The sequence below is a fragment of the Bombus vosnesenskii genome, unplaced genomic scaffold (assembly GCF_011952255.1).
Source record: "Bombus vosnesenskii isolate JDL3184/JDL3185 unplaced genomic scaffold, Bvos_JDL3184-5_v1.1 scf7180000013316, whole genome shotgun sequence".
Classification (NCBI taxonomy): domain Eukaryota; kingdom Metazoa; phylum Arthropoda; class Insecta; order Hymenoptera; family Apidae; genus Bombus; species Bombus vosnesenskii.
The window spans coordinates 966,780-993,069 of record NW_022882962.1 but is presented as its reverse complement, the minus strand read 5'-3'; the positions used below and the strand labels follow the sequence as shown (position 1 = coordinate 993,069).

The 26,290-nt window shown below is 41.1% G+C and overlaps 1 protein-coding gene and 1 long non-coding RNA gene across 4 annotated transcripts in view; one reads left to right on the top strand and one right to left on the bottom strand.

The window, feature by feature from the left end:
* Positions 1-26,290, top strand: part of LOC117235599 (protein split ends) — a 117,149-nt gene that overhangs the window by 15,718 nt on the left and 75,141 nt on the right. The window lies entirely within an intron of this gene.
* On the bottom strand, positions 18,993-20,126 carry LOC117235585. 3 transcript variants are annotated; one of them, XR_004493699.1, is made up of 3 exons: positions 20,027-20,126; positions 19,663-19,950; positions 18,993-19,571 (listed from the first exon to the last, which is right to left on the bottom strand). It is a non-coding gene; the product is annotated as an uncharacterized LOC117235585 (long non-coding RNA). The 3 variants fall into 3 exon arrangements; XR_004493697.1 differs by lacking the exon at positions 18,993-19,571 and having other exon boundaries at positions 19,609-19,950; XR_004493698.1 differs by lacking the exon at positions 18,993-19,571 and having other exon boundaries at positions 19,609-19,890.

The following is a 26,290-nucleotide window of genomic DNA, read 5'->3' as shown; positions in this document are numbered from 1 at the left end:
TAGCGCACCACGCTCTTTAATAGACCTTAAGGTTGAGGGAACGTTTGGATTCCCAGAGAGCAAAATATGCGCGAAACGCATAATGTCACATCAACCGTAAATTATATATTCGGTGTAATATCGCGACAAAAGTTTTCGTCGGACGAGAGTTTTCCTATAACCCAGTCTGACACGAAGTTGAGGGTTATACCTCCACGTTGACTTGTTTTTCCAACGATTATGTTTTAAAGGTGCTTTATATCGTTGTTTTCAAGAGCATCTCCCCTTTATTTTAAAGGCCTATCGCGACAGACAGGCTTCGACACAGCGTTTTATACGCGAATCGATCAAATGACCGAGCTATCGCGAAAGATAGGAATACTGCGCATTACGTTTCTAATAATATCACGTATTTTATGCAAATAAACGTTGAACAGCTAACGGTGAAAGTATCGTTCGCAGATTTAAAAAATCGTTCTAAGCACGTTTTCCATTTTGTATCTATTCTACGAAGCACGAAATTCTTTATCTCGATTCGCGATATCTCAATCAACAACGTAATTACGGATCTATCTTACCTTGTTACGAACTCTACGTGTACATCGTTATAAACAGCATCATGTAATACCTCGGCGCAGTAATTATTACCGATTGCAATTAAGATATTTTATTGTCAATTGCCAACAACGTCTGTTTTCTTTAGTCAGCCGATGTACAATGGCATATTCACAATGGCGAGTAAAGTTCTCTTCATTGTGAAATTAATCCGGCAATCTAGCCTGGCGTTAGAACCAGTTTTAGCTATTAATATTATTTACTTGATACGATATATGCACATTCCTAGATACATGTACGCGTTTCGACTAATAACCATCTATATTTATAATTACCTATGGTAATGGATACGAACGATCGAAATCATCGACTGGATCGTTTTATGTAAAGTGCAAGATCAGCAACGTGCCTCAACACCGATGTATCTCCTTTCTCGTGATTTTTCCTTCAGCAGCCCCTATTTCCTTTATCATATCTTTCTGAAACGTTCTATTTTCAATAGCATCCTTTATTCGATATCGTTTAAGTAGCAAAATATTTACCAATTTTCTTCGAAAAGAAACGCAAGTACATCGAGTACGCCATCGCACGCGAATGCCTAACGACGTTGGCCAGTGTTACGTTCTATTTAGTTGCCGACGAGAAGGTAGCATCAACTGGCGTTTAATGCAACTGGCAATAAGCTCCACCTTCGGCTAACCTGCTATGTGCGGCAATACTGGCACGGGAGAGGATTAAAATTGTAAAATGATGATTGTTCGGTTGACAAAATGATAATTAACTATTCGTTAGACAATGGTATTTATTCGGTTGACGAACGGTAATTAATTAATACGCTCGATAAATGAAAATATTCTCCTTTGATTAACGGACGGAAATATTCTCATACTGACTTCTCTGAGTTGCTATATTTATATCCGTCGGAGATTAAAAAAAGGTGGGGTCTTTCTTTTGAAAATGTTTGAGAAGATCCCCAACGTTTGTTCAACTGTCGACTTTGTTTATAATTTAAGTTGTCTTAATATCGTTATAGAAACATAATTAGGTAAATATAAAAACATGGTTGGATAAGTTTTCGCAAGATATAGCTTTTAACGGCTTTAACTGCCTTTCGCTTCGAATACTGTAAACATGGTTTCAAACAAACGTTTTAAATTACCTTGATTTGAAGAAATTATCGATTTTACTTTGGCGCTACGGATCGTGCGGGTCGCGGGACGCGACAGCCAGAATGCGAGAATTAATCGTATTTACACAGATACATAATTTCGCGCGTGAAATAGTTCATCGATCGAACGAATTTACGACTTTAGTCGATCGATGTCGACCGTTAGCTACAGTTGGTTCTATTATTAAGAGACGTTAACGTTCGAATCCACTGTTCCTTTTACATTCAGACATTGTCTGACGCGCTCTAACTGTTTATATCTTCGGCGAAGAATTTTGGCGCTCACGCAAACGCGACGGGGACTGGGAGATCGGTGAACACGGATTCGACAGCGCTTTTAACGCAAGGTCAACAGCATCTATGCTGCTGCGCATTATTACGCACACATGCACGTATATACGTGCATACCTTTATACACGCACTACTTCATCATCGACCGCGAGGCGTGGGGCGAAAGAGCGAACAACCGACGACACCTCTTTCCTCGTCTCTCTTTCTCGTGCGTTTGTGTCACGCAGACTATCCATTATGCCGGTTTCACACCTGCGTTAATCAACATTTGTCCATTTTCAGAAGCATTTCCAGCTGGATATCGATCAACGATTATCTGTCTAACTGAATATTTTATCGGCATGTCGATTCGAAAATTATAGGGGAAAAAGACACAGTGTAGTTATTTTCCTTCTTTCTAGAGACTCCGATGTTTTGCGATTTAGAAGTTTCTGCGTTAATGTTCTTTAATGGCAGCACTATCGACGATCAAAACAGGAAACTGGCGCTAGAAAGGTCAAGATGGAAGACGTGGAAAAGTTCAAGGCAATGTACAAACTTTTATTTGTATATTCGATTATTGTGGCCATTATGATATTGTGAATCATTGTGACCATTGTGATTATTGTAAATCTATAGAATTATCTAACGTTCAATTATTTACTCTACTGTATTATTCTACATTGGAACCAAACGTTCTCTTCGCGACAGTTATCGTCACTTAGTTCTCAGATCGAAGCAACAGTTCCGAGTCGCAACGTTTTGTGAAAACTTCGGCCCGCTTCTTCCAGCCAGATCTGACCAAAGCGCTGACAAGAACGCGAGCGAAGCCCGACGAGCCACAAATATGTAATTTATCTATATTACGAATATGACGTCATCGATCTAAAATCGTAGCTGGCGAAAAGATTCGTTCGCAGATCACGGAGAAGCAGTTTCTTAAATTCCGATAACAAACGAGACTTTAAGCAAAGAATCGAGCATTTCCAAGTGGATGTCGCGCACACAGTACCGACTTTACGTAGCCATCGTGAATAATCGAATACAGTGCGATGTCGCGATCGCGAAGCATAAAGCGATTGCGTCAACCATTTTTGTTTTCGCTTCAAAGTTCATCTTCGTCGTGCGGTTACGACGCGTTCGAAATTAGCGCATTGGCGCTGTGCGGCGCGGACGCGAGTAGGCGTTCCAACGCGACGCGATTCAACGCAACGCGTCGAGGCATCGCGACCCGAACGCGCGATGTAACGCCGCGAAATTGCTGATTCTAGGAATGACGTGGGTTTCTGTAATGATTTTTAGTTAGCAACGCCGCGTTTACGCTTATATAACACGCGCGGTTTGCTTTAGCTCGCCGTGCAACGCGCTCCCTGTTCTCGCCTCGCGTCTTCCACGATCCGCTTGCCCGACTTCTGCGTAACGTTTCCACTCGGTTTCGTGGCGTTTGTCGATATTTCTTAGATATTAATAGGAAATCGAGTTCGCCGAATATCTGTTCTTACAGTTGCTACAAAATCTATTTGCATATGTCGTTGTGTTTGTTATACCGCGTTTACACAATGGTTAGTTAGCTTCAGGTGTATTAAATTTCGTATTATTTGGCTTTCTCATATGACTGCAGAACGTTGATACTAAAAGGACAGTTGATTGAAAATAAGAATATGTGCAAATATTTTTTGTAGTCGATGTAAGTGCTGCTAAATGTTTAAGTCTACCTGGGATTCCCTCTGAACCTATGATTCTTATGAACGCAACGAGACATTTTGAGATTGCCAGTATCTTTGACAGAAGAATTTAGGAAGAGAATAGAATTTATGGTGAAATTGTTGTAGATCGTACGGACTGACTAAACTCGAGCATAAAAATTGGCCATTATTTGCGTTGTTTGCCATTAGCGCGATTTCAAAAGTATTTTTAGTGTTTTATTTAAGGAAATCACGGTCCCTAAAGGTTAAGTAAATAGCTGTAAATAAGGGAGGTCGTTTATTCTTTTACGTCGATACCATAAACCTTTGTATATCAGGAATTATTACTATATTACTATATACTATATTAGGAATTTTATATCAGCTGTATCAAGGAATATTCTATATCGTAAAATAAAACTTTGGATAAACGTTTTGGGTCAGCTAAAATCTTGCAAGCCCTTCTGGAACAAAGTTTGCGAAGAATTTCAAGCAATGACACTGTAAAATTTGAAAATATATATAGCTCTATATATATATTTAACAGTTAACTGCGTTCGACGTGTATACACGTCAGTCCGAAACTTTATTTCGATGCGGTTGACGTGTACAGTCGTGTCGTGTAAAATAAAAAATTATCATTTATTATAGAAACTCAAAATTTTATTACAACTCGATATAAATGACATTCAACCGCGTATTTCCTTTATACTCCCAGTAAAACAATTATGTATTTTATAAAAAAAAAAAAGAAAAAAAATGAAAAAAATAAACGATTGATTATTTGATCATTCTCTTTGATATATCGTTTATTGTCATTTTTTCGCAATTTTAATAACAATACGTCGTTAATTTTTTATCAAGCAAAAATGATATTCCTCTTCGTTTCGCTTTACTTTTTTCGTAAAATTTATAATAGGAGCATTTATCGTGGAGCGGACGACGTGATACAGTAGTCGTTGCTTGATTTTACCTGCGCAGGTCGTAGCGAATTTTCGAAACTTAAACTACTCTGTGGTTAACAGGTGAATAATCTCTCTTACGATCGATCTTACGATTAGATCGAAAGATGACGCAACGGAGTATGGCGGGTCAATTCGAACGGTTTTACGATGCGTTAAGCTATTTGCGTTAAAATAGTTGTTTTTGTATTAATAGTTTTGATCGCGTTAATATGCGTTTATCAAGCTTATCAGAGTTGACTGAAACGCTTCAATTGGTTCAAGGAGGATGTCAGGGAATCTTTCATCGACATGAAGTTATACGATCGTGACCACTGCGTTGTATTTTTCACGCTTATTCTTCACGTATATTTATTTTCCACGCATATTATTCGTGCGTATTATTGCGCATATTGTTCATGTATATTCATGTAGATCTTTGCTGGTTTTCCTTGTAAATTCATTAGTCGTTCTACGTTTTCTGCTTTGTAATAAAACCTATTGTCTGATACAGACAAACAAGCCATTGTTTCTTTCGCTATACAATTCTGTTTTATTATAGCAAAGATATTTTTTTATCAAAAATTACCGTGGAAGGATCGAATTATATAGCAAATTGGCGCGTTTCTTCGACGAAACGTTGCAATTTTCTGCCGAGTTACAAGCACGTTTGCCCACAGCACCCGATGGTTTCGAATCCTCAATTTTAAGACATTTTCACAGTAGTCTAGATCGTCGTTTTAATTTCTGTACAAAATTGGAATTTACGATCGGACGACTCGATGAATTTCAAGCAACGTACGAAAGAAACGATCTTACATCGTATCATCGATCATAGTCGTACACGTCTATCGACTTTTTAAACGATCGAACATTTTGCGTCAAACGAAAACTAATTTCCACAGAACAGGTATCGTTTCCAGTCTTTTCTCCATTTCCCTTCTTCTCGAACAGGCTCGAAAAAATAATTGATAACACGATCGCAACTCGTACGATCACAAATATGTCATTTAACTATCGACAAAGCCTAACACCCGAAAGACGTTAGCACTGGAAAATGAGAATTTAAAAAAAAGAAAAAAATGAGAACACGCGATTCGCGCGAAATTCTTTCATAGCCAATTGAACGACATTATCTCACGTGCTTGCGATTCTGTCGCTTCAAAGTTCATTGGATTCTTTTGTTGACCCAAGATACGGATTTTTTGCCCCTACATGACCAGGCATATGCGACAAGGCCGGACCGTCGTTATCGTGTTCGTATTCGTGTAACGAGTCCTCGGACTTAATCGTCCGGCGTAAGCACATACAAGGCAAGGCCATTCTCGTTATCGTTTACACATCCGTGTATCGACTTCGTTGCTGCGATATGTAAGCGTATCTTCTGTAGCCGCGTTCGTTCTGGTAAATCTATATACCTGCGGGTATCTAGGTGACGCCTTCGTCAAAGCAATATTCGTTAACTCGATCGAATCGTCGAATCGCTTTGATTTTTCTACGTTGAAAATGCCGTGTGTGGCGAGATCGCGAGTCCACACGAAGCAGCTTTGATACGACGCCAGTGGATTCTTCCTCGGAAGGTGAATACAACGATCGAGCGAATATAGGAATCTCAAGGATCTACGTAAATTAACCGACGATTAAATTGAAATTTAGCGATTATATTCCGCGATATGGAGGCATAGGATCGCGTTCATAACCATGAATCGGTACGTAGATATCGTATGGGCGAGAAATCGATGGTCGAATTTAATAAATTGAAAATTAAAGAGAATTGCGTTGTCATCTTTGGATGAATTTCGTTGAAGTTTACGCTTATTTGTGTGATTCTCTCTGTACGAGTAATATTGATTTTAATTATAAATATTAATTCGTCGAAACAAGCGATCATACTTGCTAAACGATCCATGCCTTTAGCGTTATAACAGCAACGGTAATAATAGAGTATTGTTTGAATAATTTCCAGCTTTTCACATAGTGCGCGTTACATGCGTGCGTTTCTCTCAATCCACGACGAGTGTCCATGGATGACACGCCCAACGAAGAAGCAAATGGCCTAAGAAGAAGGAAAGCAACGATCGACGATTTGTTTTAGAACGTTCGATTCTAGAACCAACGAAACCTCGCAGAGTATCGCTTTTTCATCGATCGATGCTTCTGGTCGACGAGAATCGACAGTCTTCTCTTCCAACACAATCAACGTCTATACGAAATCTATTTGGACTCTAAACATTACCAAATTAAACGTTTCGCGTGCGTAACGAAGTTGAGGTTAGGTTGGAGTTAGGTTGAGTTGTTTCGACGAAATTACAAAGAGGCGCTGCGTTCGAGGGAGGAAAACCGTCACCAGAAAGAATTACAGCTGAGAGTCTGTGGAAAGAGTTAGTAGTTAGCGATAAGAGATAAAGAAAGGTGTAAAACATCATCTCGGAATGGCCGAAGAAGTTTGGCGATTCCCTTCGAACGAGAAGTTGCGGAAAGGTTAACCCAGTTTAGGAAAACGATATCGGCAGGAACGAAATAAGAAGGCTGCGTTATCTGAGCGACTTAAATCGCTCGTCTCGTGGTCCCGAGCGAAGGAAACGATCGGGAGAATCTCCTCGGCTTCGCTCGATACTCGAAGGGATATTTCAAGCGAAGTAAGGTAACAGGTTCACATTGATAAAGTGGTTTGAAATTATTTCAATTGCGAGCGACTCGAAGCCAAGTGACTCGACTAACGAGGACGAGCGTAGTTGCTTGAAAGGATACTCGAAGCGAAGTAAAATAACGGCTTCATATTAGTAAAGTACTTTCAAATGGCTTCAATTCAAACGATTTAAATTCAACTAACCTGACTAATCCTTTCTCTTCTTTAAACGGCACGTTTCTGTCGCAGGTAAATAAATATTTATATTTGGAATTTTCGAAAGATCCTCCTTGTGCGGTTAGGTGTCCTCGCATCGATGATCTTGGGAATTTATTGCTTCTATCCACTAAAGCAATATACTTCAATGGGACAAATTTGCTCAAACAAGATTACAGGGATTAGTCGTACGGGGTCTATGTGGTAGGTAGGTGCTTTCCTTTCTACCTGATGAATTATGTATTTATAGAAATATATTTACTCTTGAATGAGAAAAAGTGATTACCAGAGATTTGCACCTGTGCAGGACAATTCGGTAGGTCTATAGCCTTGTCCTAAGCGATTCTCTACATCTCGAAGCAGAAAGAGTACCCTTTTCCCGTGTCTGAATTCTTAGTAGGGAAATTCTTAGTTTGTCACGTAGAGTGCGCGCTTATCCGTTAGAAAATACCGCTGCACGTTCACGAAGTATCGTTTAAATTAATAAAATAAATGTAAATAAAGAATAAGTTTCTTAAGAAGTAATTATTAAAATCCTGCACCACACCAAAAGCCCAGCGTTTTGAGGGGCCCCGCGGTCTACGAAAATTATCCAGTTAAAAAAACACCGATTTTTGATTAACTTTTTACAGAATGATAATACCATTAAGAGATGCAAGACATTTTTTTTAGTGGCGATGATTCGGTTTGAAGGAGTGAGAAAAATCATGAAAGTTCAGCGTAACTCCGTAAAGTGGTCATATTCTGGAAATCACTTTAGATAAAAATTAAACTACGTCAATAGTTTTTTGCAAAAGTTACGCATCATTACAGATTTTGTACTTTCGTTGAATCTTTTGCCGCTTGAAAGCGAATTATGGATGCGAAAAAAAAATTACTTGCATTCGTTTCAAAAACTGCTTATAAATAGTATATAATATGTAACAGCATTTGTAGATAAATAATTGCTCGTTGTAAAATTTAAGTGTAGAATTTGAATGTGTATTCGGGCCCCGCAAAAGATCACGCCGGCCCTGCCTCCATTCGAAAAGATAATTAAAAGACGATTACGTAGCGGGGCATCGCGTGTTTCGAGAATTCTCGTGTCGTTCGAAGATCGCGGATCTGGTTAGTTGGGAAAACTAACCGCTGGTTTCTAATACTCGAGATAGTACGATGTTGGAAGGTGTTGGCGCGTAGTCATGCGTGAATTTCATCATGAAGCTATCAGCGAGTACCGTTGCGGCTGTTAATTACGATTATCATCGCACTTTTATCATCGCTCCGGATAATCGCGTACACGAGCGTTGCTCATTAACGTTCCTCAAAGTTGCCGGTTTAACGGCCGTAAATTAACACTTTACCGGTTAATGTTGCTGTTAAACGCGGAGAATATACAAGCGACGCGGGAGTCGCGACGACAGGCCGGCAGATTATTCCGCCGATTTTTCCAACGCAACAACGCGAAATGTATCGCGACCGTGCGGCCAGATTAACGACGAAACGACGGTCTTGCGATACCAAGATACGTATTTTAGCAAACCAGACGCTACCTCGTGTCTCGTACATCCAATAGGCGGACTCGTTTATCAGCGATCAAGAACTGTCGGTTTCTGGCAATGTTTTCGCGTTTACGAAGACGAGAGATAACGAATTCCTGTGCTTCAAGGCCTGTTTCACGATATGGAAGTGACACGGCGAAAATCTAAGCAACGCTCGGCAAACGTTACCTGTTGTACGATACTCGAACTTTACCGACCGATAGTCGATTAATCAGTTCTTTGTCACCGACGCTTACCGACCGATAGCCTACTAATCGGCCCTTTTTTGGTCGCCGACAAACTTTTTCATTATTTGAGCGGTAATTTGTTATTTAGTACTAAGGTACCTTGCCGAATTGCTTTATAAGCTCCTGCAATTTTACACCAATTTGAAAAACTTAGCGTTCGCGATGAACGAAATGAATAGTATCGGAGAATCTGAACCGAAACAGAGCCGGTGCCAGGGTGAATCTGCGCCTGAGCTGCCAGTAAGTATAGCGTTGAACCGCTAGCGGTCAGAGGCTCTGTGTTAATTCGTCGAAACGAACGAAGCGACAATTTTGTAAAAATCATCGGTTCTATTTTAAAAAACAAATTCTCGAGTTCAATATATATATTCAATATATAATGACATACTAAGGAAAAATATTGTCGTAGTTTCTATGTTGCGCTACATCAGGTTTTATTGTATTTTATGCTATTTTCTTAAATTTATTCCATTTTATGCTATCTTCTTAATGTTATTCCATTTTATGCAGCCTTGCGTACTATCCGCGTCATCGTGTACTTACGCTCTTTATCTTTTGCATTTAGTTCTCTGTCATAAACGCGTAAACATCGTCGGTGTAACGAGTCACGTGCAATAGCACATAACGATATCACAACCTTAAGGCGGTGCATTCTGATTTTTCAATGCGTATGAAAGCTGCCGTACGATTTTTTTTTATTCGATCGCTTTATCCTAATATAGCGTACGGGAGAGAAGAAAAAGTTTACTTCCTGTAGGTGGCATGGGCCGCGGGTGAAACGTGTTAGAGCGGCTCACGCGATTGTAATTTTCCCAGAACTGACCTAACAAAAAAGTAGGTGATAAGCGTTATTTTAGAAGCTGGCTGGTATGGTGTACACTCTATTAAACCGCCGATAATATGGAATTATCTCGGCGGTTTACGTAATCTCGGCGGAGGACTAAATTTATTAAACTTTGAACGTACGAGAGAACGATGCTAATCGTACTTCTTCTTACGAACAAACTATCGTTTCTTTTGCTCCATCATCCGCTGAAATGGAAATGTAAATAGTTACCGTGACCGGAATAAGACGAATACGCGTAAAAAAAATTCGCCGCGAGTTTGACTACTCTCCTAAACATCGTTGTTTTTCGTTCTATTCGAAAACGAGTTCTCCGGGCTTATCGTAAGATATTATCGATACAACATCAGAGTATAGATAGCAGAGGCGTTCATTCTACTCGTAAACAAATTTTACTCTACGTTTTTAATCTCCTATCGATTGTTTACCGCTGTCCGATTCAAAAGCAGCCGCGTTCTCAAATATGCCTGATAAATTTTCAAACTCGATTTTCCCAACAACGAAGCGTCTTACGAACGAACGTTCTTCCACACGAGATCTGCTTACTTTTTCATAAGCGATCGCCTCGTGGCCGCTTACAAATATCACGATTTCTTAAAAATTCTTACCTCCACTTTCCCACTGACATTCGTGCATGCAGCTAATAAAACTGACAACTAAGACGGAAAATCGTTCGTTCTTCGATTTGGCTGTCGCACGAAAGAAACGCGACTGCATGGATCCCTGGGTCAAGCCGTGTCGTATCCGCTTGTAACGTGCTCGCGCGGACTGGATCGCTCGATATTCGCTTATCTGGATAGCTCTCGTCTTGCACAACTGTGTCCTTAATCTTGAGCCCGGAGCGAAACGAGAGACAAGCGAGGCTCGATTTACATGTACACGCGGGCTACGACGGCGGCGCCCGCAAAACCTACGTTGCTGTTGCGGTATTGGTGTTGGGTGGCGCGGAAGAAAGAAGAGAAGGCGGAGGAGAAGCAGCGTTACGCAATCGGCCAACGAACATTGCGCCAAGTGAATGAAACTGGCTCGAATCCACGAAACGAGCCCTTAGTTACGCGATGCTGCCGCTCGATACCGAACTTGCACGATTTACGAACGCGAACGTTGATTTAACCGCGCGTTCCTTCCCGCTTTCCTCTTCCTCTGTCCACGCGCGCTTCTTTCTCTTTTCTTCCCTTGCTTTCGTCTCCGTGTAATTTACACCACGTCGAGATCGGTGGAAGATGTAACGCGTCGAAACGCGCGTTGCGACGCGTTCGTCGCACTCGGGTCTCGCGATACGATTCGAAGTTTCCGTAGTTGGGCGTCGGTGATTCGGCATCGGAAGCAACTCTCGCGTCTATGCATAGGGATCAGGATCTGCGTTTTAGTCGACGAGCAAGTTCCGAACGGGTGGCAGGTTTCAACGCGTAGTGGGCGTCATCGATACCGAATATAGTTCAGACGAGTAGACTGTCGTCGTTGTATTTTGTTTTTCAATCCTTGGGGCAGCTTTATCCGACAAATAAACAAAGAAAACAGAGTCGTTCGTTTTTAGCACTTTCGATCCATCAAACTTTCGTTCCTCTCCATCAACGATCATCCTTTTGCAAGTTTCTTCTTAGTCTTCAATTTTTTATTCTCTTTTTTTATAAACGATTTTTTATCGACGATAACGATATCGGAGCTGCAAAGTAATTGGATACTTTGCAGATTTCGTAAAACGTGGGTGTCGGTGCACGCGTCGTCACATGTTTCAACGTGTCATAGGGGTCATAGGAGAAAAGCCGCGAATGGCTTCACGAGCTCGGCGAAACGACAGGTTTTTGAATTTAATTGGTCGAGCCGGTTAAAAACAGGGATTAGCCGAGAGGATGTTTTGGGATAGATCGTTACACGTTAAAGTAGATTTCGTGACCTAGTCGAAATTAGATACAGAAGGAATTGGCAGTTTTTTCCTATAATCGACTGTGTGTCGTAGATTACCTGACCATTTTATCTACGTAACTATGCACTATGCTTAAATTGGAATTTTGCCGCAGAAAATAACATTTTCTCTATTAGATGAGAATGGAATAAATACGGCAGAAAGAGACGAACGATCCGTAACAAAATATTATTAGGTATCTGATCCTTTTTACGCTACAGTTTTTGTACCACTTTCGTTTCGCAGTGTGTGGATACGGCGATAGAAGGTGGTGCAATTTTAAGAAACAGCTTGTCGAGAAATTTCAAGAAATTTTAGAGATAGATATTTTTTTTTTTTTTTATTTATTAAAATTACAATCAATTCTCGCGTTGAGAAGAAGAGATAGATATAACGTAAGAGTCAACAACCACCAAAACCCACTAGTTACCCGATTACTTGACACGACAGATCAGATCCGCAGGCTAAAAAGATATTACCCCTTAGATTTAAGCTAAGATCAGATTCGACTAGAATCAAACAAACGATAAACACTTATTAAACGTGACATAGTACAACGCCAAAATAATTTACTTATAATTCTCAATGAGAATCGATCGTAAAATTCTGCCAAATAAAAAAAAAATTTTTTTTCCAAGAGGTAGATCCGCTTTTCGTCTCGTTAGTCTCGGGACATTTCCTGGCGTTCGGACGAAAGGGATTTTCCATTATTTCTCATCTTTGAAGACTAAAGAAATGGTCAGTCGGGCTGTTTTCCATCTGGACCACCTACGACGTGTATAACGCAACGAAACGAGATTTTACGCTTTTGCGAGACCCTCCGATAATCTATATCTTCCGTGAGGATGCAAAAGATCTTCGGTCCTCGGGTTTTCAACGCGTATGGAAGGCTCTGGTGTCTCGTCGAGGATCGCAAACAGAAAGTAACCGTAAAAATTGGAAAGCTGGGAAATTTCGAATTCGAAACGCGTTTCTAAGCGTATTTATAAGCAAACAATTCGACAAACTAACGAAACAAAGAAGGTGTTTGAAGTTTATACGCAAAAGAGAAAGTTGACTTTTCCTTTGTGGCTGTTGGTTCGATAGGCGAACGATTTGGTCGCTGCAACTTGGATCCATTGATGGCGGAAACATCGTGCTATTTGACGAGTTTCAACTCGATGAGAACAATCGACGCGACTGTCGTGATTTTCATAAATACAGGAAACCACAGCAAACAATAGGAAACAATAACATCCATATTTGCCGGTGATTTTCCTCGAATCAGAGTTTTCAAATCAAAGGAGAAATCTGCGATTTAACGAGGCCGATACTTGCATGCTATAATAATATCATAGCAGTAATAATATTACGTAATATCGATATTACGACGTAATTAAATAAGAGAACATCGAACACGTTGATTGTCACGCGAATTTTATACAGGGTGGTTGGTAACCGGTGGTACAAGCGGAAAGGGGGTGATTCTACGCAAGAAAACAAATCGAAAATATAGGATAAAAATTTGTTTTCGAGAAAATCGACTTTGAATTTTCGCTCGGTACGCGTGCACTTTGTCGCGTCTCGTTATAGCGGATCTCGCTGTAGATCGTTGTCTCGATGGAAAAATTGAAAAAAATGTTTATTCTATATTTTCGACTTCTTTTTTCGCGTAGAATCAGCCCATTTCCGCTTGTACCACCGGTTACCAACCACCCTGTATATTTTGCCACGACAGATCGAAATACGCTACGATATAATTCGTTTCCTCGATTACATTTGTTTAATTCTTGCATTTCGGCCTTGAATGGCTTCCGGTTGCCAACCTTACGAAAATGACGAGTCTTCGCGACACCTATTTCGTTTCCTTAATTATATCATAACAATAACAAATGAATTAATCAATTACGTTTAATTTCTGCAAAATATTACGTCGTATTTACTTTATTTCTCCCCCAATGTCATCTCAATATATCATCCGCGTCGTTGAAAATTCCTCAGTCCATGAAATTAATCTCGTCTTGATCATCGTAAAAAGTCGAATAACACGGATCACCGATGACCGACCATATACCGTGTGCCTTCGATGTGTGCCAGCTATACGAACACAGAACGTTAAACGAAGGCGTTAGACGACGACGTCGCGACGCTTCGAAGCGAGAAGCGTGTCGCGCTGTTTCGATGATACGGCATCCCGACGCGCATTAAAAATACGCTCTACCTATTCATAGACATTTCCTTGGACACCGTTACATCGGTATAAACATTCTGCTGGTGCAGCAGCGCACAGTGAACGCAACAGTGCATTGCACTTCTAACCTCGAAAGAGCATTTGGTGTCTCGGCAAGACGTGCCAATTACTACGTTGCTCGCATGCTAAACGCGCTCTCTTTTCCTCGGCGCACGCTTCTTCTTCTTCGCCAAGCCTTTGCGTTTTTCCATCGATTTCGTTCCCCGAGTTTCCTTACGCCTAACGAAATTTCTTCTCCGGCTGCTTTGGCGATCGACGACCATCCTGTTCTTGTTCGTCTTTACACTTTTAACTCTTTAGAATATACCACGCGGGCAACAAGTTCGTGGAAGCAATTTTTCTCTCTCGCATCGGCAACGCTGTCGCTATTTCTCCGATCGAGACGCGTAAGCGATAGCCTTATCTATCATTGGTTCGAGTTTCACGATCGTACGACTCGTGGTTCGTATGCAGCGACAGTTTTAGTACGTCCTTGTTGTTAGCCGATGTCACAAGTGGATTCTCCAACACAACGAGACGCCACGCACGTCTACGTTTTGCTCGCTGTTCGTCTCTTTCTTGCACAGTTTAGTATCGTAGTCGTCGTTGATATCACCCTATCTCGAAAATATTACGCGACCGCGTCGTTTTCGGGATATAAAGACGACGCAGGAAGGAGCGACGAGGACGCTAAAGAGCAGCTTTCGAAACGAGGAACTGCAACATTGTTTTTCTATGCTGGAAGCATCGACCGATCAAGTTTGTACACGTGTACGACTACTTCGAAGGTGTTGACGTCGATTTTAACGAACTTGCAAATAAACCATTTTTATCAATCGTTTCCACGAACTCTTTGCTCGTTGTTACGTTGTTGCAAGTTGCAAATAAATCATTTTTATTCGTTATTTCCACGAACTCTTTGCTCGTCGTTACGTTACCGTTACAGATATTAAATAAAATTTATCTTGCGAAGCTACGTACATTTAGAAGAGTTTATCTATTTACCAAGTTTAATAGTCTGATCGCGAACATTGAGTAAGCAAACGTTAGGCCGAATATTAGGTCGAATTGGACTCGTTAAAAAATTCACCGGCAAAAAAGAATCTTAAGCTTCGACGACCTACGGCGACGTTGTAATTTCATTACGAAACATTAGGGAACTTTGTATCTTCGCTTACGTACGAGATGCTCGTTTGTCTTCGCACTTTTAATAGTTTTAATCGTTTGCATAAATCTATGCTCGTCGGTATTGTCACACGACGAAATAGCCTCGAGTCATCGATTGCGTACGTTTCCGTTATTTAAATTTCAATTTATTTTTATTTTCCCCGCACGAAACAAACACCGCTATTATTAGAATACAAAAGATGTTTTATAATCTCGAGCCTCGACACGTTACTGTGAAGTCCAAGTCACGTGATCGTGTAGCGTGACTGAAATGTCGTTCTCCTAAAAAGAATTTCATCCCAATCAAATTACCACGTAGAAACAAAATAAAACCTTCTACGGAACAAATCGATTTCCATTTGTTGGGTATCTGCTCTAAAACGTAATAATAACTTCTCCTTTCTTTTTTTTTTTCCTGAGAATACACAGAATTAAAAATAGGATAAAACAACACCAAGTATTACGAAACAGCACGGTATTTCGTACATTTTACATACTCTTTCACGTTTCACGTACGTCCTCTGCCATTTTGCATTTTCAAGTTTCCTATAGAAGCGCGCGAAACAGTCCGCTTGTGCGACCTGCGATTCCTAAAGTCCTCGTAATGGCAAGAAGCAACTAACGTTTGGTCCATTGGGACCGATGGCGAAACGCGGTTTCCGCCGCGCCTTGCTTTCGTTAAAAGACGTAAACAGCGGTGTAAATCCGTTTCGAACGACTTTCTGGGAAACGAGGAACAGCGGGCATCTCGGTGAAACGACGACGGTCAGAAAAAAGAAAAAAAAAAAGAAACACGCTCGTTTCGAAATCGTTTCCTTAAACTCGAGCGTTTTCGCGAATGTAAAAGCGCTTCTCGGCAGACAGCGACGAATCGAACAGGTAGATGATCACAGAACTGGTCGGTTATCACCGGTTATTACAGACCCGACTACCGGTCGGTTGTCCGGCTGAACCTCGCGAAACGCTCGACGATTTCGTTTCTTTTTCACCGTTTCCTCTTCCATTCCCTTTTCGCCCGTGTGCCACGTTTTTCCTCCTCGCTCTTTCCGCTTCTTTTCCCCTCTTTCCACCAGCAAAACATCGTCCGATCGATTCCCACCTACCGCATCGTCCGTCTTCGTCGTGTTCTTTGTCGCTTAGTCGCGCTTCACGATCATCCTGCTCGGTCTCGCGCTTCCGTTCTCCGCCTTTCCTCGTCATTCTCCGCTCTTCGTTCGATTTTTATTCTTATTCCTTAGCGACGCGTAACGAGAGATCGTGTTTTCTTTCCGGTCGACGTGCCACGGCACCCCGTCCGCCGACCATAACTCACTCGGCCGCGGAATGTAAAGCAGCCTTGGTTTTCACAGGTCGTGGATCACCTCGCTAGGAGGAACTAGTCACGGAAACGGTTTCTAACGCGATACGACGGCAGGCTCGGTTTCCATGACTCGCGTCGTCCAAGAGAATTCTATTTTCTCGGCGAGAGAGTTTTATCTTCGAAGGCCATCCGTTTGGAAAGGAAAAGACGGAGAAGACGCGCCACTCCTCTCGCCGCTCTCTCGTTATTAGCGGTCGAACCACGGCATTTCCTCCTCGCGTGCACATTCCACGGCTCTGACATTTTCGTCGGCGATATGCACCACAGGCTCCAAATGTTCTTCTCGGGTTGTACAGTTGGAAATCGCGCGGGAATTTGAAGATTTACGACTCTTCAGCGATCCGTGCTCTTTCCTCCTTTCCTCGTTCCACGCCCCAAAGTAACGAAATCGAACGGATTTGACGGAAGAACCCGAGAACAGGAAAATGCGCGTGAATTCTCGTTGCGGCAGATAATTCGATCTTTGAAAATTGTCTGTGAAGAGAACGACGCACGCGGGAAGTAGCGCAAGGCGTAAAAATATACTAAATCCTAAAACGTAGGAGAAATAAGAAAATTTGTAATTACCGTAAGTGAACTTCGATAGAGTAATCTAATATGCTCGTCAATTTCAAAACGTATTTGTCGTAAGAAGTGGTAACAGAATGTAGCAAGTAAGCGTGGACGATAAGCTTCTTTAGTAGGTTTTTCCTATTTTCCGCTGTTACCGAAGTCAATTATCTTGTAAATTTTTAATAGAGCTCGTTATCGTACATGCAACAACTTTCGTTTAAACGCGCTAGCCGACCCGGCACATTCTGTATGATTTCATACGAAAGCAACGAAGGAAACGTATAAATATATCGTTCAAACAGCAAACAAATTTCACGGTAGATGCTCGCATGATCGAGGTTTTTCCTTGCTAGACATTGCGAGATATCCTGCATAACGTACCATGTTTCGCGAAAATATTTGCCCGATTGTATAATAGAAATTGTGCACCAATGTATTATGTATGCGTGTCATACGAAACACTTTTAAATTTCCTCGTTCTTACTACGAAATTTGACTATCGCGGTCATATCGGTAAAGATTTTTTTTCTTTTTTCATTTATTTATTAAAATTACAATCAATTCTCGCGTTGAGAATTTTCAGTAATTTTTCTGGCGTGGCGCAGTGACATGACTGATTATTTATAATAAGTTGATACTTATTATAGATAAGCATAATTTATAAGCAAGTATTACGAATAAGTAAATATTACTTAATTTAGATAACTGATTGAATCTAGCGTTTAGGTATAGCGGCTAGTGCCTCTTCAGCCTGCGAATCCGGTGGTCCATCGTATCAAGTAGTCCAGTGATTAGGGTTTCGGTGTTTGTTGACTCTTTTGCTATATCCGTCGCTATATTTTGCTATTTCCTCTGTCGGTAAAGATGGAAACGAATTTGAAAATGCGCGTAAAAGCCGCGAGATATTTAATACGAATATACAAAGTGGTTGGTAACCGGTGGTACAAGCGAAAAAGGGGGTGATTCTACGCGAAAAAACAAGTGGAAAATATAGAATAACAATTTTTCGTTCGAGGCTTTGTTTTCGAGAAAATCGACTTTGAATTTTCGCTCGGTACGCGTGCACTTTGTCGCGTCTCGTTATAACGAATCTCGCTGTAGATCGTTGTCTCGATGGAAAAATTAAAAAAAAAATTTTTTTTTGTATATTCCTGTATAATGGCTAGAAATCACCGAGGTATTCATACGATCGACTATCGGATCATCGATAACCCTCGATATTCAGGGACCATCTTCGATACTTATCACATTCCGAAGAACTCGTGCTGTATGTTATCCTTTTACTAAATTTCCTTCTTACGTTTACGATAAGCGTCTCGTAACTTCTACGTACAGATTCATATCTTCGACTAATACAATCGCGACAGTCGCGTTTCTAAACTGCGGACTTGTACGCATCGATAGAAACTTGAAAACCGCAAGAATATGCAAAGACGCGTACAGACAATCCAAACTACGTTGCAGCAACTATTCAGCGAATAAATGGAAATTTATATTTCTACTTGGAATTCCGTTTGCTCGATCGCGTTTGTAAAAGCAAGGGATCTATTAGCTTGTCCGATAAGTTTCTTTCGTTTTACGAGCAAATCATTTTTTTTTATTATTATTATTATTTAATTTATACTTTACAATTTGTCCAGCTGGACATTTGGTAAATTTTTCTAACTTAATTGCTAAGTAACACGTGGATGGCTACCCCCAGTGAGATACCATCTTCGAATGCGAGCAAATAATAGACGCACGTTTCTTCTTTTATATTATTTTCTCGAACTACGTACGATCCATCTTGTTCTGTCGAGATAAACCCCGCGACGTTTCACACACTTGGTTTCACGTTCGTACGAAGGTGCGCTGTTGTAAAAAGCGAAAAGTTTGCGAAAGAAAGACAAACTAATATTTGGCACAGCGTCGATGAAAATCCGAGATATTAGAAACAACGTACTCGATACGGAAAACGTTCTAGCAGCAAAGTGTCGAAATACTTTCGTCAGCCATTGTCGTGGCAAGAATTCTCAGAAGAGGTACGCAGCCACGATATCTCGTTCACATTTTGAAAGTGGTCTGAATAGGTGTTGGTTACGGGTGGCGCGCTCCTTCCAAATTAAATCAATTGCCGCTTATGAAATAACGCACGGCCAAAGTTACATAAACGAGCGACCGTGTCGCGAACAAGAGGAACGCGCTCTCGCTTCTTAGTCCGTCGAGTCGACTTAGCCATTCGCGTACCATTTTCTTTCGCATTCGACGATTGTCCCCGATCGTGCGATCGCACGGATCCCTCAGCCTGTGCCCGGTCACGAGGAACGCATGAAACGGCATTTTCTATGGATTACGTAATGGGAGCTTGACATTTATTTACCTTTCCCTGGCGCGGATACGTTTACGCGGATACCTGCAATTGCCGACTACTTACTCGTTACACAACCCCCTTAAACAACCGGCCGGGAATAACGATCCCGCGTTGATAACGTTCTACGACCCATTTGTTGCCTCGTCGAATCATCTCGATGTCCAAAGGTACGGAAAATCGTCTCGGTTGGCAAATTCCTACCCAGAAGGACTAAGGTCCAATGAGTAGCGCGTATTACGCTGCAACTCCATTTGTCTTTGAACTTGTCGGAGGGACGAACAGTTTATACAGCTGTAGAGGTTTATGTGTAGAGGATGGTTGGTCGGTGAGGTTTAATGGACGAGATTGCCCCTTGTTGAAACCGTTGAATTTATTTAAAATGATAAATTAGTATACGGATAATGTTGGCAAAGACGGTCGTACTAACCGATTCGTTAAAACAGTGTATAAGTCGAAAAATAGAATCGCCGATGACTCGTTAATTAGATAGCTGATAATTCGTTGATAACTGGTCGATAACTGATCGACAACTGACTGTAACTCGTTTCTTTGCGATAGCGTCCGCTTATTTATACTGGTCGGAGGAGAGTGGGAAAATTCAAATTCGTCTTTGTTCCACTGTTGCACATTGTGGCGACATTGTTTTGCTCGAAGTTTATTTATTCTTACATTACGTGTACCCTAACGATCTTGATACTCCGAGGCAAAACAACGATATAATTTGAATGTATGAATCTTGTAACTCGTGTGCCGCTACGCAGCATGGTTTATAAGGAATATGCACAACTGATCCTTGTGGAAACTCCGTAGGAATTCTGGAACGCGTCGTCTTTCCTTCCGCTTTACAGTAATCACGCGGAGTTAAAAACTGTTTAAAGAAAATTGTTTTATTACTTGGGGATTTTTTAATATCGAGAATAAAAGATACGCCAAGACTTCGAATCGAATTCGAATATACCGAGAAGGTTCGCGAGAGGGTGGCGCGAAATTCGTGTGAAAATGTGATCGAAAAATGCGATTCAGAGGCCTCTGCTCTGTACAACTTCTGATATTATATTCCATGAACGCGACTTATATTAAAAATTTATTTCGTTTCAAAGTTACTGACAGTGAAGATCGTGCCAATCGTGTATCGTCCACTCTGTACGTTCGAGGTAATCACGCGTAGCTCACTAATTTTAGCCTATTTAGCTATCATTTCTTTATGTTTACATAATAAGAACTCACGTACGGCTAAGCGATTTCAATCGGTGAATTCGATAAAAGTTCAGTTAATCTGCGGCATTAAATAGAATTTCGTTTCGATAGACGGAGTTCGGATAACGTTGCCGCGACAATAACAAACGTTTGTTAATTCCTTCGAATAAAATAGTGGCAAAGTCGTTCGTGTTTCGACGAGTATATTTTTCCCCCAAAACATACTTTCTCATCGCACGTAGAGCACATCGTATAATTGGTAATATTGTTAGTTCGTACTTGTGGCAATTTTAATGGATTCTCTACGAGTTGCGCGTTCTACGGCAAACTACATGTGAACGCTTTATCTCGCAACATTCGGGTGATGACCATGGATAATCGGTTTCACCAATGATAAAGCATATTTTGAAACGTTATATTTCCTTCGATTGCAATATGTATATTTTCTCTTAATATATGTACATACGTAGAACGCGTCGATCTAATATCCTCAAAAAAAAAAAAAAAAAGAAAGAAAAAAGAATAAATGAGATTACTCTTATCGATTTAACGGAGTTCGATAATTTCTCAGTATTTACGCGTTTTCTTCTTCGCGATAATTTTTTAGCCTTTGCATTTACAAGCAAACGTATCGCAAAAGTACCGACATGTAACGTGTTCTGATGAGTTTGGTGAGTCGTCGATGATTCATAGCGCGCGACGCCTTGTTAGAAACTGTCTTTTTTACCGTGCAAAGATATCTTTGCAACCTCGAGATGTGGTTAATTATCATTGGTAAATGTTGGAATACAACGATATCAATCGCATGCAGATAAGGTGATCGATCGTACGGATTCTTCCGTTCGTTGCCCAGCGCCATCCCCACTAGCGTGCGTTCGTGAGATGCACCACGGCAGTTAGCACGTGCATGCTTTTTCAAAAAACGCCGGAAGAAACGTGAGGATATGGATGGAACATTCTAGATGGGCACGTCGAGAAGCTACTAGAAGGTTCTGTGCCACGTGTGACGCCACACAGGCACCCACACAGGTCACACTCATTACTGCATAGAGAGTGGGGCTCTAAACCTTTTCAAGGGCCATGGGTCACTAAGCCAGTTAGTCTGTGAATAACTAGCCAACTGTCTACATTCCAGAACGCACATTTATAATTCGCGTAACAATTGTTTAATAAATATCACGTTATATTATTTCAAACATAAACATCGTGTTTTCCACAGATTGTTAATCTTAATCTCAAGATTAAATTCTAACAGTAAATGCAGGTACTTAACCGTGAGTCATTAAACGACCAGAAGGTGTTTCGCGTTGCGTCAGCTATGCAAACAAATTTTGAATCGGGCTGACGATTCGCGCCTCGTGCTGTAAGTTATTACACGTTCGATATGTCGTGTCAGTGGTAACGATCAGTCATACACGTGCACGGCAAAAGACAGGAAACACATGTGCGACGAATAGTTGGGGGAAAAATGAAATGAAAAACCTATCGATCGTATTACACGTACGTTATTTTCGTGAAAGATCAATTTCCAAGATATTTCATAAATTGCCGCCATTACGCATAATATAGCACAGTGAAAAGCGAGTATAATATCTAACAAAGATAAGTTACTTTTACTATTAATTTACGTTTCTACGTGTTTTTATATCTAAAAGGCGATTGTTCAAGTAAATTCGTGATTAAAGGAATAAAATCTGAAGTTCGTTTCATCCATCGAATACACGTTGCCGATAATAGTTTACGTATCTTTGCATGTTATCTGCATTTTGCGCGATTTTCAGTTTTCTCTAAACGTATAAAAATCTATTTGTATCTTTCAAAATCTATTCTCGATACGCGTAACACACAGTGGCGGACAAAGTTATAAATTTGACTGACTTTCGTTCCGAAAGTTTTTCATCTTGTTCGTAACATTCGTCTATTCAATGGTATACGTTATATTTGTTCGTTGTTCCTGTTAAATGAAAGTTTACCTTATAATATAATTATAGCGTCTTCGCGTACTTCCTATTTCGTAAACTTTCTGTTGCCCGCCACTGGCTGTAGTGCGTAGCGGCTTTTGAATAGATTTCGCGGCTACAACCAGTACACTCGCTTTTGACTTTCACTGTATATCGATCGACGAACAACAACGGTGGAAACTCGCTGTACGTAATGCGACTGGAATTATAATTTCATGGCGAAGAAAATCCGGCCATTTGTCACAAGAATAACAAAAGACAGTCGGTCCTGCGAGCATATAAAGTTCAACCTCGCAACGATATCTAGCAATTTATTCGCCAGGCCGTCGGTGATTTTCCAAGCAGCAACGTATCTGCATAAATAGCTATGAATTCAACCGGACGAGGCTCGTCCGTTTCGCTAGGCTATATAAGTTTTATCGTTGAAATCGTCGAGCAGAGTTTTCATCGAAGACAGGCCAGCGCGCGTTTCTTGGACGAATGGCTGGCGGTACGTCCGCATTACGGCTAATTTTTGCTCGCTCGACGCCACCACGGAGCACGGGAATGGCGCGCTAGGAAAATTGCTGCGATGCCTCCGCGATAAAAGTAACGAACGTGCCGTGGTTCGCGGTACCTGGTACCCGGTCGATCGGTCGCGTTGCTGTGACTCATTTCTCTCTTGGTCATACGCCGGTCGCGGCTCTCCCACACGACCCGCATTCAAAATCTCGTTCACGATTTTAAAGTATGTCCTTTCGCAGCTCCTAAGCCAAGCTTAGGCCCCGTTTTCACACAGGCGGAAGTACGCGCGTATCGCGAGTCGCCGTAGCAGCGAAAATGTCGCCATATATTTGAACGTTTTAATGTTTCGACGTCGCCTTTGTCACGTAATTTTTGGGTTGGTTGGTGAAAATAAAATATAGTTGAGTCGTAACACAACTATTAACTTGGTTTTAATCAACCTTTATTATGAATTCACCAATCACAATGTAACACGCACTGAATTAACATAAATCACAATTCACTCCAACCACGTTATGTCAGACTTAGTTACATTAAGTACGCGACTTATAAGAGTAGAGACCGACATAGATATGTTGACTATTCTAAGGATACGGAATAAGTGAAGTCTTACTGACGATACTGTGTCTGAGGAAAGCTAGGGGTGGGGGTATCTAAGGACAAGGGACGGAATTTACGACAGGAAATACATACTCGCTTGGTCCGAACGACCTTAACTATAAAAAATGCCAAGGCCCCTGGTAGGTACTTAAGACTATTGAGGGTGCGCGCCAGGGATATTCAGGTATCTGGGTGCCATCCTGTCCGTGGTGTATGGCCTGGTCTCTGATATGAATTGACGTTACACCTTCGTACGAAAACTTCTCGTTTCCAGGATGAGCTAAATGGCTATCGCGAGAATCGTCACGCGTACGTTTCTATCGGTGTGCACGTATATTGGGAATCTCTGACGCGCGTGTACGCCCGTGTGGATGGGGCTTTAGGCTTCGCCGCTGCTCCGGGAGGCTGGTAGGCCACGCAACTGTACTTTTTCAGATTAAACACGAAAGAGAGGAAATATTTTACGATCGATCGTCATTTCTCTACGTCGACATTTCGCGAGAAGCGAAAGCTGATAGAGCAATATAGTAAGAAAATGCGATATCTCGAGGCGATAGGCAGGTGAAACAGCGTTTGGAAAATACAGGCACACAGGGGCTCCGAAAATTACGTTCTTCCAGCAAAATATAATATCCTTTAACTGCAAACTTTTAGTTTTTGCCAATCGTATAGGCAGTGTAGAATCTGCGGAAATTTCAATAAATCGATCCGTGTGAAAGATTTATTTCGAAAAAAAGAGATAAAAAGGTTTTTGCGATAAATTACACCACGCGTTAAGCCGTTTGCGATAAATTAATCCATCGTATCACGATCCTGAAACAACCGTTCGTATAAAACGCGTTACATTCTTCGATACATTCCGTCGGATTAGCCTGAGATTTTCTCGCAACGACGTTACGATACCATCGACCGATCTCACCTACTTAATCGAACGAACAGATATTTCTGCGATCGAAGAATCTCTCGAGAGTACGAATCGGGTCTTAAGGTTGACTCTCGCCGATTCTTGTTTGTTTCCGAATTAACGAAAAGTATTCCCTTATCGTATTTACAAAAATATCCTTTCCAAGATACCCGTGAACGATAAATATACTTGCTATTTCAGTCTGTATATTTATACTCTATGCTACGTACCGTATTACACGCAGTTAATGAAAAATTAATCAGTAATTGGGGAATAACGACGCTGCCTTGAAAATCGATCACATCGGCGGATATCTGACTCGACGTGTTTCTTCGTTTCCAACGTTTTCTTCGTTTCCAAAATTTGGCAATTAAGCGGAATATTTGTAATATTTATATTATTCCTCTATTAAAGTTGAAAGGTAATTAATATCGATAATTACATAATCGTACAATTACGTAACGCACAAAGTAAAACGAACGATAGAAAAACAAGCGGTATTTATTGACGAATAACAAACTGCGATATGAATCGAATAAAAGGGATCAACGCGCGTTAAATTTTTTCACCATGATTACGTAATTTCTCTGATACGTATCAACGTAAATGAGCCGTGCCTCGGCCGCGTATCTCTGTCGGATAACAATAACGATACGTTTTTATTCTTTTGCCTTGCTCCGTGGATAAGCAGTTTGCCTGTTGGCCAAGCCACGTTTCCTGACTAGATACCGCGTAGTCGCTGTTAGACGAGTTACATAAAGAGCAGGAAAGTCGCCTTCGAAACAGAAACAAATATCAATTTTCTTGGTTGGCGTGCGATCGACGATTAACGTATTCATAAAAATACATCGCAGATGACGATACACCGCAGCGATAAACAGTTTCTTGTGGTTACGATTTCTTTGCTGTCTGCACAAACGAGCAATTACGACGAATCACGGTTTTAAAAATGCCTCGAATTTACATACAGTGGCTAACGAAAGTATTCGGACGATTACCACGACAAGTTTTTACGAATATATTAGAGACGCGCGTTGTGACAAATTTTTCGAAATTTTCCTAGCGCTGTAACGAAACGCAACTATCGTAATTACAACAGTAGAATTTGAAATCAATCCGAAAATGCACATAGAAGAGTACATTTAGTACAAAGTTAGTATACAACGTGAATAGTAGGGACAGCGCCTTTAAATTGTAGCGACGCTCGACAGCAACGCTACGACCGGACGACGGCAGAGCAGTGGTTAGCGCCGTTGGTTACGAACGTTCCAGACCAGGTTCAAATCCCGGCACTCGTAGTCCGATTTTTCTCCACGATTCCTAACTGAGAAGAAAGCAGCAGCACTATCGCGACCTAACTATACCACCTCAAAACGTATAATTAGGAAATATAAATAATGTAAAACTAAAAATTACCTCGCGATACATGCGCTCGGCTTATCGATATAGCAAATAATTGACCGTTCGAATATTTCGACGATCTTTGTCAAGCGTGTGCCTCCAATAAACACGTTGTAACTGCTGT